Below are 13,377 nucleotides of genomic sequence, written 5' to 3' on the forward strand. Positions count from 1 at the left end.
GTGTGCTACTTTGTGCTTGAGTGACGTGAACACCTTTTGTCCAGACACTCCGCTACCTCAGCTGGTCTCTGCTTTGGATTCCTCCCTTTTCATCCATTTCCTCGAGGCGACCGTATTTTTTGGAAGCTTGTTGAAGGGTTGTTAATGTTCTCTTCACGCCAAAACTTACAGGAGAAGGGCTAAAGTTTATTGCCCCAGGTAGAGTCGGGTGCATAAATATTACCAGGTAAATTGCCTATCGCTATTTTCATCCAGGGTTGTTTTTCAGTTCATTTAGTCAACTATCGTTATCTACTAAATAATACTATATTCAACATTGCACTAAATTTATTGGCCGGTTCATATGGTTCTGAGAGACAACAATCCATTAAATTTGATATCGATATCTCAGCAGGAAACAAAGCTGAAGATCCAAAAATTGTCTAAATTTGAGGCCCTGTCAGATGCCTAATAATATAGTACCCAGTGACATATCCGAGGTCAAATGTCTAGGTATTGAATTAATTTGCTAAGTTCACCCAAAATGGAATGGAACATAGGATCCCTGAAAATAAGTTCAATTCCTACAAAAAAAAATTGTCGCTATACAACGTCCTTAGGGAAAACCCAGACACATATCTAAAAATAGATTAAGAAACAGGTATGGACGGACAAGTTATGTAGCATTCATGGGAGGTGACAGAAGGAAGACATAAACGAAAGAAACACTGAGACAGAAGTGGAAATGCAGAGAGAGGGGGGAGAAGATGAGACAAAGGAAAAGAATGGAAAGAAAAGTGAGAATGAGATAAAAAGAGAAGGAACGTCAACAAGAAAATCTCAGAGAAGTGGAGAAGTAGCAGAAAATGAAAAAGTGTTAAGAGGCAAAGATAACCTGAAAGGATCAAATAAAATACAGGTACAGAAAAGAGAAAACGTGAAAAGGAATACAAGATAAAGGGAAAATGAGTGAGAAAAAGTAAAAGCACAACATAGAAGGAAAGATGAAAGAAGAAGTAGGAAATGGAAAGAAAGAGGGTATTGAGAGTAAGAGTGTGAGAAAAGAGAAGTGCAAGAGAAAAGGAAAGAATATAGAAAAGTGAGGAAGACAGAAAAAAAGAATGAACAGAGAATGAAAGAAATATAATAATATATAACATATAAGAAAGTGAGAATGTGGGAGAATCAATAGACGATCAAGAGAAAACAAAGGATGCGCAGAGGATAGAGGAGCGTAATAGAGAGACAGAGAGGACGGGGGAGGTGGTAGGAGGGGAGATGAACCGAGAAAGAGTGGTAGAACCGTAAAAATAGCAAGACTGTAATCGTGAAGAAACAAACAAGGAGGAATAAGGTAGAGTGAAAGAAATGAGAAAATGAGGAAGACTGTATGAGTCACTACATATGTCTGAAAAATAATAGTTATATCCTATATTTATACCTGTCCACCATAATGAATCAACATAAACCTTCTGCCCACCAGAGCAAGATTTTCTCGTGCCGTATCTTCTTCGGTAACACAATAATTTGCATATTAAGGAAATAACAGGGAGGGAAATAATGGAAGTGGTGGAAGAGGAAAGAGGAAACTAATGTGAAACACTGTGTAACTACCCTGCGTGGTCGCCATTCACTTATTATTAGACCTTGCGTGGTCGCTATATTCTTTTTAATTTCGGATAAAAGCGGAATGTCCCTGCGAGGCGTACGCTTTTAGTTTAAATGTATTCTGTAAACGTTAACGGATCCACCTCCACGTTTATTAGCTTCACTTATTATTAGACCCTGCGTGGTCGCTATATTATGTTTAATGTTATCAATTATTGTCATTTACACTGTTCAACTCGTTGTTTAGAATTGAAGAGTCCTGCGAGGCTCATTAATTGTATTGTCTGAATGCACACAGTTTTAGTTTATATTGACACGTGCATCTAGTGATTTCTCAATGTCAAAACCTTGATAATTCTCAGTACGGAGTTTGCTATATGTAAAAAAATGAGTTTGCAACTGCTGTTTTAAAATGTTACAATCGTCAGGAATGTCATTTGCACAGATTAGGTTATTTGCGTAATTACGGGGAACCTTCTCAATATATAAGCCTGTAATTAAGTAGTTTCATTGAGTGCAACTTCATTGAATATGTTTTATCATATTTCTTTGGATCATGAAATTTTGCTTCACCCTCGATATTTTGGTCCACAGCTATTGGACACTGTAAAGCAGAAGCTTTTTACAGAAGTTGAAGGGACTTGCACTGGAAAATATGGTTTTGTCATTGCTGTTACAACAATCGATAATATTGGTGCTGGAATTATTCAACCAGGGCAAGGCTTTGTCGTCTACCCAGTGAAGTACAAAGCTATTGTGTTCAGACCATTCAAAGGAGAAGTTTTAGATGCAGTTGTGACTCAAGTCAATAAAGTTGGTATGTTTGCAGAGATTGGGCCATTGTCTTGCTTCATATCACACCATTCAATACCAGCTGATATGCAGTTTGATCCAAATTCTAATCCACCATGTTACAAAACTAAAGAGGAGGATGTTGTTATTCAACCAGGTGATGAAATTAGATTGAAAATAGTTGGAACAAGGGTGGATGCCTCAGGAATTTTTGCCATTGGCACCTTGATGGATGATTATTTGGGATTGGTGTGCAGTTGAGAAATTGTTCCTTCTACATGCATATCATATAGAGTTGAAAATGCTTTTTCACTACCCAAATATAGACATAATTCTCATAAATTGATGTATTGTCATAAAAATTTAATAAAAGGGCCATTTTACCATGAGAAGAGCATGTTGTGGAAAAAGTGAATATTTGAGAACAGTAATATTTACTTCACATTTCTTATGATCACTGCAGTCTGTATTGTTTGGCATTATTTACCTAATAATAGTGTAGGAAGATGAATGAATTCATATGAACAAAATAATTTTGTTCTTTAAATATATGACATTATATTTGAAGTAACTGCAAACTGTTGCAAATTTTTTTTATCGCATGTAAGGTAGGGTAGTAGCAAATGGAATACCAAAATACAACATTTTTACCATTTGACTAGTAAATGTTCAATATATTGATACAAACAAATGTAGGTCTTAAATTTATAAAAGTATTACATGAATGTGATATATATAATTGCAACTGCAACAAGTGGGGAGATATTTGTAGGAAGTGAGGGAACGGTGAGGAAGGGCGATAATAAAGATGAAGAAACTGCATAAAGTGATCTGGTTGTATGATACGAAACTGTGTAAGCAGCAATTTTTATATGTGCTTTTAACTCTCATCAGCGCTTGAAGTGAAAACAGCTGGGGAGATGTTTGGTCGAGCCATGGGAGTTTAACATGGTGACAGTGATAAATCTGGGGGATGTTTTGCAAAAATATTGCTAATTGGGGGATACCATCTCTCCGCATCATACCCCCTCACTTCGAGCACTGACTCTCATAATGACCAAAAAGATGTAGGTCCTGCAATTAATGTAATTATGATAATGTGAAGTCAAAATGTAGTGCCACGGCTCGCACAAGAAAAATACAAATAAATACAAAATACAAATTGCATAACTTGTTGGTGATGCATTTAAATGTATTGAGGTTCGCACCTGCAGAAATCATACGTAACAACAAAATGCTCCTATTCGAATTAGATGCAGTTAAACTGTACCATTGGCGAAAAGTTAGATATTACCATTGGAAAGAGGCCACTAACACTTAACTGCTGCACCCAAAACGCAGCGAATTTGTTTTGGACTCTTGCTAGGAGAGGCATTGAAGACCATGCCTACCCAAGGAATTCGCCTCCGCGGAGGTATATAGGACCAAATCCCGTGTCGTAAACGTTCGAAAGTGAGCATTCTGCGATGCTAGCTCCCCTACTTTGTAATATACGGCGCACTTAAACGAAGCAGAAAACCCCCTCTGCTCGGTGAGAGAATACTGCTTGTAACGAGTGCTCCGTATTGCAAATCGCACTCCTTTTTTTGTCATAACTTCTCCCCACGTTGAGTGAGATGTGAACGAACCTGAAATCACACAGCTAAATCAGTTTAAGAAGAAGTCCATCGGACATAAACAGAAAGACGTTCGGTGATGCTGCGGAGTGTATATCTCATTTACGACCTACGTGTCCTGTTCACCGACTATAAAGCCTGCGAAGAACAGGATTTTCGTTTTATTGCGAGCCACGTCGCCTGCTCGCACCGTCTGCTCATTCAGGAACCCACGCGGACGTTGGTTGGTTGGTTGGAACCTGTGACCACAGCTTTCTCTTTCTCTCTCTCTCACCCTATGCATATCTCTTATCCTTTTATCTTTCTCATGTTTTGATTCTTCCACATTCTCTCTTTCTTATATTTTCTTCCTCCCGCTCTCTGTAGGTTATTCTTCTATTCCGTCTCTCTCAGTTTTATCTAACACCCTTACTCCCACTGTCCTCCTTGCTTCAATTTCAAGTTCCTCATTTATTTTTCTTTATAGCTTATTTTGTTTTTACTTTTGCTATTTTTTAAGTCAATATTTTTCTCTTAAGATTTCCTTTATTTTATATCTTTTTTTCACTTTTTCCTTTTTGTTCCTGTCTTTTTCTCTTTCAGGTTATCTTCCTCCCATAACACTTCTCTCTTTATCTTACTAATACTCGACTTTTCTGTTAATTTCTAGTTGACTTTCTCTCTCTTTTCATCTCTTTCTCACTTTTCTTTCCATTCTTTTTTTATTGCCTTTGGCACCTCTTTCTCTCTAATGCTTTTCTGCCCTCTGTCCTCTGCACATCTCTTATCCTTTTCTTTTTCTCATTTCTTGGATCTCTTACATTCGCTCTTATCTTTCCTGTCTCTCGTTCTCTGTAGATTCTACTTTTGTGCCTTCCTCACTTTTCTCTATCATTTTATTTTCTCTTATACTTCTCTCTTCTCAGTCTGTCTCAATCTTAGTCTCAGTACCTCTTTGTTTTAATCTCTAGTTCCTCTCTTATCTTTGTTTGTCTCCTATTCTTTTTTGTCACTCATTATCTTTTAGCATTGCTATTCTTCGGCTTCCTTTATTTTGAAACTTTTTTCACGCTTTCTCCTTTTCTGTACCCATTATTTCCTTTTTAAGTTTATCTTTCTCTTTAACACCTCTCGCCATATCTGCTAATTCTTCACTTCTCTGCGTTTTCTTGTTTACTTCTTTCATTTAATGGAGAATGAAACCCAATGTCCAATCATTAGTTTTGCCAGCCCATTCATAAGTTAACTATGTTTACAAATGGTAATGATTTATTTAGGACATATTTGTGTTGCAAATTTATCAATAACTCTTATGAAAAGATTCCCTGGGGCTATTGACCAGGTGAGTTTTGGAGAGGATTCCAAGCTTTCGAGAGCTAACGTCACTCTCATATTCAGGGGAGAAATAATGATACCCTGAAGATGAGAGTGACGTTAACTCTCAAAAGCTTTGAATTCTTTCCACAACTCACCTGGTCGATAGCCCGAGGGAAATTTTTTCATCATTTGTTGTTTACTTCAAATCCAAGTCCAAGATATATATATATATATATATATATATATATATATATATATATATATAGCCCTAATCCCACCACTCACTGACATAAATGTTCTCCATGAAGGAAGCCCCGGAGGCAGAAAAACGCCCGATTACGACCCCCCATGAAATTGTCCCATAAGGCCGAGAAAATTCAAAAATCGCTCAATTGGCCCGTCTTTAAAAGCGACAATGCCCTTTTTCACGTCCTTAGCAACCCGTTTCCATGGCTTTTTTTGCTCACATTGTTTGCTTCTATTCTTAATTGTCGAGATACATTATATTTCTCACAGATCTATAACACACAGATGAATGAACTCCTGGTTAGAAAAGCTGCATCAAACAAGGGTGACATCTACATAAGAAGAAGATTCAGTCCAGATACAATTACGTATATATTGTTATACTCAATGCGAAAATATCTACATCGTGATTGTTTTAACTAAATGTTTAGGGGTATAATAACAAACAATTATTTAGAGAGTTTGCGGTGCTTGTTGTTTACCATGCAAACGGAAGTTGCTAGGGAACTTAAAGAAAGTTTATTTTCACCCCGAAAGCTACTGTAACTGAATTATGCTAGAGTTTTCGCTTGATTGATTGATTGATTTGATGTTTTAAGTCCACTTTGTGCACAGTATTAGAGTTTTCGAATTTTAAAATGTGTGCATCAGAATTCATTGCAGAGGAGAGGTAGAAATTTGCGAAGAATGAAGGAAAACATTTCTTTATTTCAATTATGTTTAAAAATGTAAAACTGACTACAGAAGTAAAATGTTACTTTTCCAATTTAGTGTCGCTATTGAATTCGTTTACATAAAACATCTAACTAACTATCTTGAAACTGTTATTACTTACCCAGCTTATTATTAAGAAAACACAATAATATTTTGATTATTTGTACCATATTACAGCGTATACACACATAAATTTACGTTCAAAACTTTCCAAATACGCGAACCACGTCGGCGAGCGCAAGAGACGTGGCCAGAAAGTGCGCGAGTAACTGTTATATTTTACATCTTCTACAAGATTTAACGAATGTAAAATACGCCAATTCTGAATTTTTGTTTTGAAGTTTAAGGGAGCCAAAATATTTTCACAGGGTGGGGTCCTGCTCAGTACGCTCATGGTTAACAAATCCGGGTGTAATTTCTGTAACACTATGCTAACGCAATTACCGAAAGAGTAGCGCTTGACTGCGTTATGTTACTCCCGAACGCAGTTCTATCAGAATTAAACGCACCTTGCTCCTGGGAGTTATTCGTTCCAAGTGGAAGCGAGCTGATCGTTGACCAGCCTGCGAAAGCTCATAACAATTACAGTTTGATATTCGTAGACTGCGAGTTGGCTTAATAATTGCGCGAAACAAAACAAGCTCCTGCAAGGTCAGAAATAATTGCTTCCGTCATTAACGGCGAAAATTACAAGCAGGAGAGGCGTTTTGTGCTTTCGCGACCGGATTTCTGGCGCAAACTGCATTCTGCAGGGGTGATATACTGCTTCGGCTTCCAATTCTGTTGTCCCATTAGTTCACGGCAGAACTTCCTGGTCACTTAACTCCTTCCTCAAACAATAAATAGATCGTGGAACAATGCTACTCATGAACGTTGAGCTTTGGGAAATATTTCACCCCGGGACAAGTACGCTCTGCGACTGCCTCGCTCGCATTTCTGTCTTTGTTAAACTTTCGGTTCCGCTCTGTTCTTATGTCGCCGCGGACATTATCGCCGTAAATTACACCCATTTGGGTCCGCTACACGTACCAGGCGGTTAAAAAAAAAGAAAGAACTGTATATTTGGCAGAGCAAACTGTTCTGTTGCAGTAGCGAGTACAGATGGCATTAAGATTAGGCAAGACGAGACTTGGGACAATCTCGTGTCATCTCGTGAACGACACGATATCTCAATTGTGTCGTAATGCGAGAATTTGGTTTGAGTTGGGTCAATGAGGGAGGAAATTTATTCAAGTATACTCCGCTTCGTTGACGTCCCGAACAGCGCCGCGACATTGAAAAGAAAATGATCATTTTTTCTCCTTCCTGCGAGATCAATTGGTGAAACGCTCACTAGAGTGCGTCGTGGCAAAACGCACGTAAGCGGCGTGAGGAATTTCCACGTTTCTTTGTGTGTCTAACTTATGATTTCCTCCTTGTTCCTTCTTTCTCTCTCTCTCTCTATCTCTCTCTCTCTTTTCCTTTCTCTCATTCTCTACAGTTTCTTTCATTATCTCTACGCTTCTATGTAAACATGACTTCAATATATGTAACTTAATGTTATGTGGGCGCCTATGTAAGAACATATTATAAAACAACTGCCATACAGTGGCGCCACCTTTGCCCCCACACTATGCTAAATCTTATCTATAAAGGCAAATATACTGTCTTTCCCCCCCAATTTGGCACCTTTCCCCCCTCCCCCCGGTCTTGGAACCCGCCGGCACTGCTGCCATATGTTTACAAAATTTCATGTGGCACATAAATTATATGCGTGTTTAATATATTATGCAATGAATGTTAGTACACCACCTATAGTTTATAAGCCACATTAAGTTACACACAGAGATAGCTAGCTACGCACACATAAATATTCAACTACGCCCCCCTCCGAAACGTAGCCTAGCTTCTTCCCTGATCGAAGTGCTTGCCAAAATGAGTAGCATAAATACAACTGCTTCAACTGAAAATTATTAACTGTCATTGCAATCTAGATGTTTCAAAATGAGTAACTCAAACAGACATCCTTGCAACTGAGTTAATTTTCAAAGTGCGTAACTGGAACAGCGTTACCTATCATAATATGTAACTTGTATTTTTCTTACGTTTAAGTTACTTTTCTTCATGTTTAGGGCAATCGCGACGATGAGGATGAACGATGATTAGATTGGAGTGATGAAGGAACACTCACCGAAGGTGAAAACTTCATTGTCGAGACACTGAGGCAGAATTACCTGGCGAAATTAGCTTGTGTGTCCGACATTATACTAGATGCGTCTTAACCGTTCCCAAATTTCTCCAACAACATGCAAGAAAAAACAGTTGTTTCCACACTTGAGGGTGGGAGGGTTGCCGACCGTTCCCGCGGCAGATGAACTTTTCCTCCTCAAAAAGTTCGAATGTACACTTAAATCCGGGCAATTTGGAGTTGGTTTGATTCGCGTTGTTTTTGCTGCCCGACCCTTCCCCGTCACCCGCCATGATGGATGGCGACCGAATACAATGACCCGAACTCTCCATCCGCGCCGTTACCTCAGAATGAAATAAAATGGAGCAAAAAAGACGATGCGATTATCCAAGTGTAAGAAAGGAAGGCGAGAAGACAAAAAGACCAAAGCGAGGAAACGAGGAACCCGAGGAGTAGACAGGATGGAATGTAACGTGTTTCCGACTCTTCGTCCGCGAAACAAACATTTCGATTGTAGTAGGCAGTCGTTAGTGTTCTGTGTGTTCTTGGTCAGTGTGTAGTGCCTCCCCGATGGCACAGTGGTAGCGTCGTTGCCTTGTAATCAAGGGGTCCGGGTTCGAACCCGGTGGAGGCACATAATGGTTCGGATCCCACTTTAAACTGTAGGTCCAGTCCCAATTAGCCTTAATGTGGACTTAAAGCACCAACTCAATCGATTCGTCAGTGTGTAGTACTCCATCTGTCCCATAATTATAGTCCGGTATGCCAAAATGGTAGTACAGGAATGACAGACGAAGAGGCAGATGGAAAGCCCAATTTGTACTGATCCATGAGTAATAAAGTTGTATGACTCATTCCCGTGTTTCATGTTCTTCTTCTGTATACGCCAATGTCACAGTTTGAATATCGGGCAAATATTATGAGACAACCAACAAAGTATGACGCTTGTCTGGTTAAGGCAACTAACTAACCCGATAAGTTAATGATAGTTATTGGAAGCGCGTGGTAAATAAATCCCTGTTAGTGCCTACACCAAACAAGGGTCACAAACACCTTGCGATGCTACTTTTCTGTTGAGTAATTATGTTATAAAACGGGTAAACCATCAACAGACAGGCAACGTCGCGTTCCGCTACATGCAGAAATCCGAGAAACGGTCAAAATCACAAAGATTCCGTTCCAATTACTACTTTGCTTATTTACGTTGTCCACAGCAATGTTCCTGTAACAAAATGACAACACCAAAAAACACTTAAATCACAAATTAACCCTCTTAAAACTAATTGATCAAATATTCTTGCATAATTTGTTATCTTTCGTAATCTTCAAAAAGGAGCAAAAAGGGGGGGGGGAGAGAACAGTCAAAAAGACGTAAAAATGACTAACCATTCAAGGACATTATCCTGGTTCTTATTCAAAATACCTATTTATATGTATATACACTTATATTGCTTTTCTTTCAATGTGTTCAATTTACCTCTAATGGAATGAAGCAAGCAAGAAAAGATAAAGGAAAGAAAACTTCAATTTTAACCTCCTTTTATTTCAACAATTTTAAAACTATCTTGACTTCCTATTAACTCGTGAAATATTATTAAATGTCCCTCGACCTCTCATTTTTAAGAGTGGGGAATATTCTTTACAAAAACGAGTACAAGGAACACAACTGCACTACTTAACAAAAAGGCAACGCAATGCCAATAACAATCTATGGAGGCGTTCTTCAATAACAATCATTTCTTAACATCTACGTACAATCAAGCGTATGTACGTACCCTACATATATATATATATATTTATTGTGCATGGCTTTGAGGCTACTGCTTAAGGTGTTCTGGGGGGGGGGGGCACGATTTATTAAAACGGGAAAAGGGGGAAGAATTAGAAAAAGCACTTTGTCATTTGACAAACTTGATTTAAGCCGTCGCTTCCTATCTTTCAACAGTGTCTGCACAGCAATTTCCTTGCGTAAAGAAAAACAAATTTTTTTTTTTTTTTTTTTGTCACAATCGATTATTCAATCTCCAAAAGCATGAAAATAGAGAGCTAGTCACTCTTTCTTCGGGATTGGGCTGTTATACGAGATATAGGAGTAGAAATATCTAAGACTTTGTGTTGGACGTACTTTCACTCGGTATCTTTATCAATTCCAATAAATGCATGCATAAATTATTAGAGTTCACTCTCCGAAAGCACTGTACCAATATATATTCGGCACGTTAATTTACATCCAAAAGGTCAAAAAGAAAAAGGGGGGGGGGTAATGTGTTGGAGAAAAAAACTCCGAACATACAGCTCGCTGAATAATCAATCACACAAAAAGGGAGAGTAATTGCACAGTTCAAACAGGGCAAGTCGGTAACAGGATCAAAATCTATAATTGTCCACTTTACCTTAATGCAATCCTTCTGATGGTCCTTATCACAATCGCAAGCGCATGGTATGGATCACGTAACTACATTCGTACGTCTCTACACGACTCTAGAAATCGTGGCTTCCAAAGTTGTATTCCCATCTCACCATTGCAATGCGTGGTCGAAGGAATTGCGTATAGGCAAGGCGATCCTGCTCCGCTGCTAGTTGTCTGTATGTGGCTGTTTCGAAGACCGGATGCGAACTGTGTTACTGACGATCGGGAATCGTGCAAGAAAAGGGGGAAGGGGGGAAGAGAGTATAGTTTAGCTTATCTACGACAGATGGCACCACCATCTAAATGCCGTAGCGCTATCGTATTTTGCGGTGGAGAGTTTATTTTCTCCGAAATAAACTCTATAAACGTACAAAAGTACGAGTAATATTTCCAAATTGAATATATAATATTTGGAATGTTACAAAAGGTATACCTGACAATAATTATGGGACAGAGGGAGTAATACTTTCCGATTTCGAGTGGCCGTACCAGAAGGGGTCCCAGCAGCAAACGAGAAAACTAGATAAATAAATGCTGTTTCAGCCCAATTGTTCATATTTGTGGTATTTAGTGGTACGTATAATAAACTTGACAGACCCTTTCCGAAAATATTCCTGTCCCTTCTGTCTCCCTAATCATATTTTCTGGTGCCGCCAATCCCTGCAAAAGTCGTTTAGAGTTTTGCTAAATATTTCAATAGTTACAGAAAGTACATGGAGCACAATTTAAAACCGTCCCATCTCAAACCAAACCTAAAAAGTATTTTAAAATTACCTATTATAAGCCGTCTCAATTTTTTTTGCATGAACTATATTAAATCACTTTTGATATTAATATGTGAGCATGAAATATTCATAAGGGATAGAAGAGCCATATGCTTCTGATATTACACGAATAATTCAACACAGCTGCATTTCAGGTGATACAATCTATTAACTTAAGAAAAATGTAAGAATTACAGCCGCCTCCACCTTGTCTTCGATTTACTTCCTGCTTAAGTCGCTATCTGCGACCAGGCTTCAAGAAAGCGCCACCTACTTTCTCTTTGAATTTGAACCGAAGCAAAAGGTTTATTTTCAGTTTCATAGAATTGCGGGGAAAGAAAATACAGTAGAGCGTCGATTATCCGAACGTCGGTCAACCGAACGACCGCTTAACCGAACTGTGTACTCGCTCACTTTCAGATATCTGTAATGAAAAAAGTACGTGAGCTGCTCGTAAGCGTGTAGGCTTGCTTAGACAGACCAAAATAAAGGATTTTTTTAAACGTTAATTTTGTGTACTGTGTGTATTGTTCATGCAAAATGCGTATGTAATATGTACATATTTTTGTTTAATAAACTGTACCACATACTATATATTCCTACTAAAGTTGCCTTTGTACGTTACTTTGTAATACATACTTAAAGAGATGCCTGTTTTTATGAATAAATTTACTGTACAGTACTTCTTTTTGGCAAATAAACATGTACAGTTCGATTATCCGAACAAACCAGTTTTCCGAACACCCATGTCCCCCAATTACTTCGGATAATCGACGCTCTACTGTACTACTAAACTGCACGAAACCAACGCGAAAGAGCCATACACATCCTAGAACAAATTTAAAATTTCCATTTCCTTATATTGTTACGTACGTACAGACGGGATCAAATGAAATGTACACTCTTCCTACCAACTCAGAATCGAGTTGGAAACTCTTCATTACTCCTGTATAGATAAGAAAGTGGGGGAGGGCAGTAGCAGACAAGGCCATCATGCAAACTTGTTTCCGGTAAGCTTTCTGTTGGAGTCTTGGCAGAAGACTTGGCAGAAATCGAACCCTGGATTCACATCTCTGAATGATCAATGCGATGTAGTGTTTACTTCCGAGATATTTGTTCGCAACGCAACTCTTCTTTCTCCAGCGCCGAGGACGGTGTCTCCAGTGGAGCAGTTTTCGAGAAGTCAGCGTTGTGTGTCGGTCTCAAGGGTCTTGTGAAAGTGTTGGAGCGCACCTATGAAAACACTTCAAGCTTGCACAAATTTATCAAGATGAAAATACACCTCATTCCCTCTGGTCAATAAACCGTTATCAGTTTTTGTTCGGTTGCCTGTTTCTACTTGTGTTTCCCCAATAAATAACGTTTTGTGCTTAATGTAATATTATACCCTTGCGAATATTTTACCTTTTTCTCGTCAAGCCTGTGTAAGCTTTAGGGTTTAATTTGGTCACGATTATCTCGAGAACCAGTCGACAGAAAATTTGCAAATTTTACCTGGGCACTGAGAAAGTATGTTTCTAGAAAATCACTTCTCGATTTTTTGGCATTTACTGCGCCAACGCATGGAGATATAATTAATAAATTTTATTCTTGAAATTTATTTATTTCACTGTTCTTGACAGGGCACCCCTGCAGAGTTTGACATTGTATTCCCAAGAATAATAAAATTTTAAGAGAAATAAATCACCAAAAAGTTTCGAAATTGATTAATATGTTGTAAATTTAATGTAAATTGGATAAACTAAATATATTGTCGAAGCGAAGCCTTTACTTACACTCACTTAT

General features: G+C 38.4%; 1 protein-coding gene and 1 pseudogene across 1 annotated transcript in view; both read left to right on the top strand.

Moving 5' to 3' along the window:
• LOC145986618 (extracellular serine/threonine protein kinase four-jointed-like) overlaps window positions 1–13,377 on the top strand; it is a 273,062-nt gene that overhangs the window by 95,499 nt on the left and 164,186 nt on the right. The window lies entirely within an intron of this gene.
• Window positions 1,989–2,698, top strand: LOC145987225 (DNA-directed RNA polymerase II subunit RPB7 pseudogene; annotated as a pseudogene).

Source organism: Lepisma saccharinum, chromosome 4 (assembly GCF_977018435.1).
Source record: "Lepisma saccharinum chromosome 4, izLepSacc3.1, whole genome shotgun sequence".
Taxonomy (NCBI): domain Eukaryota; kingdom Metazoa; phylum Arthropoda; class Insecta; order Zygentoma; family Lepismatidae; genus Lepisma; species Lepisma saccharinum.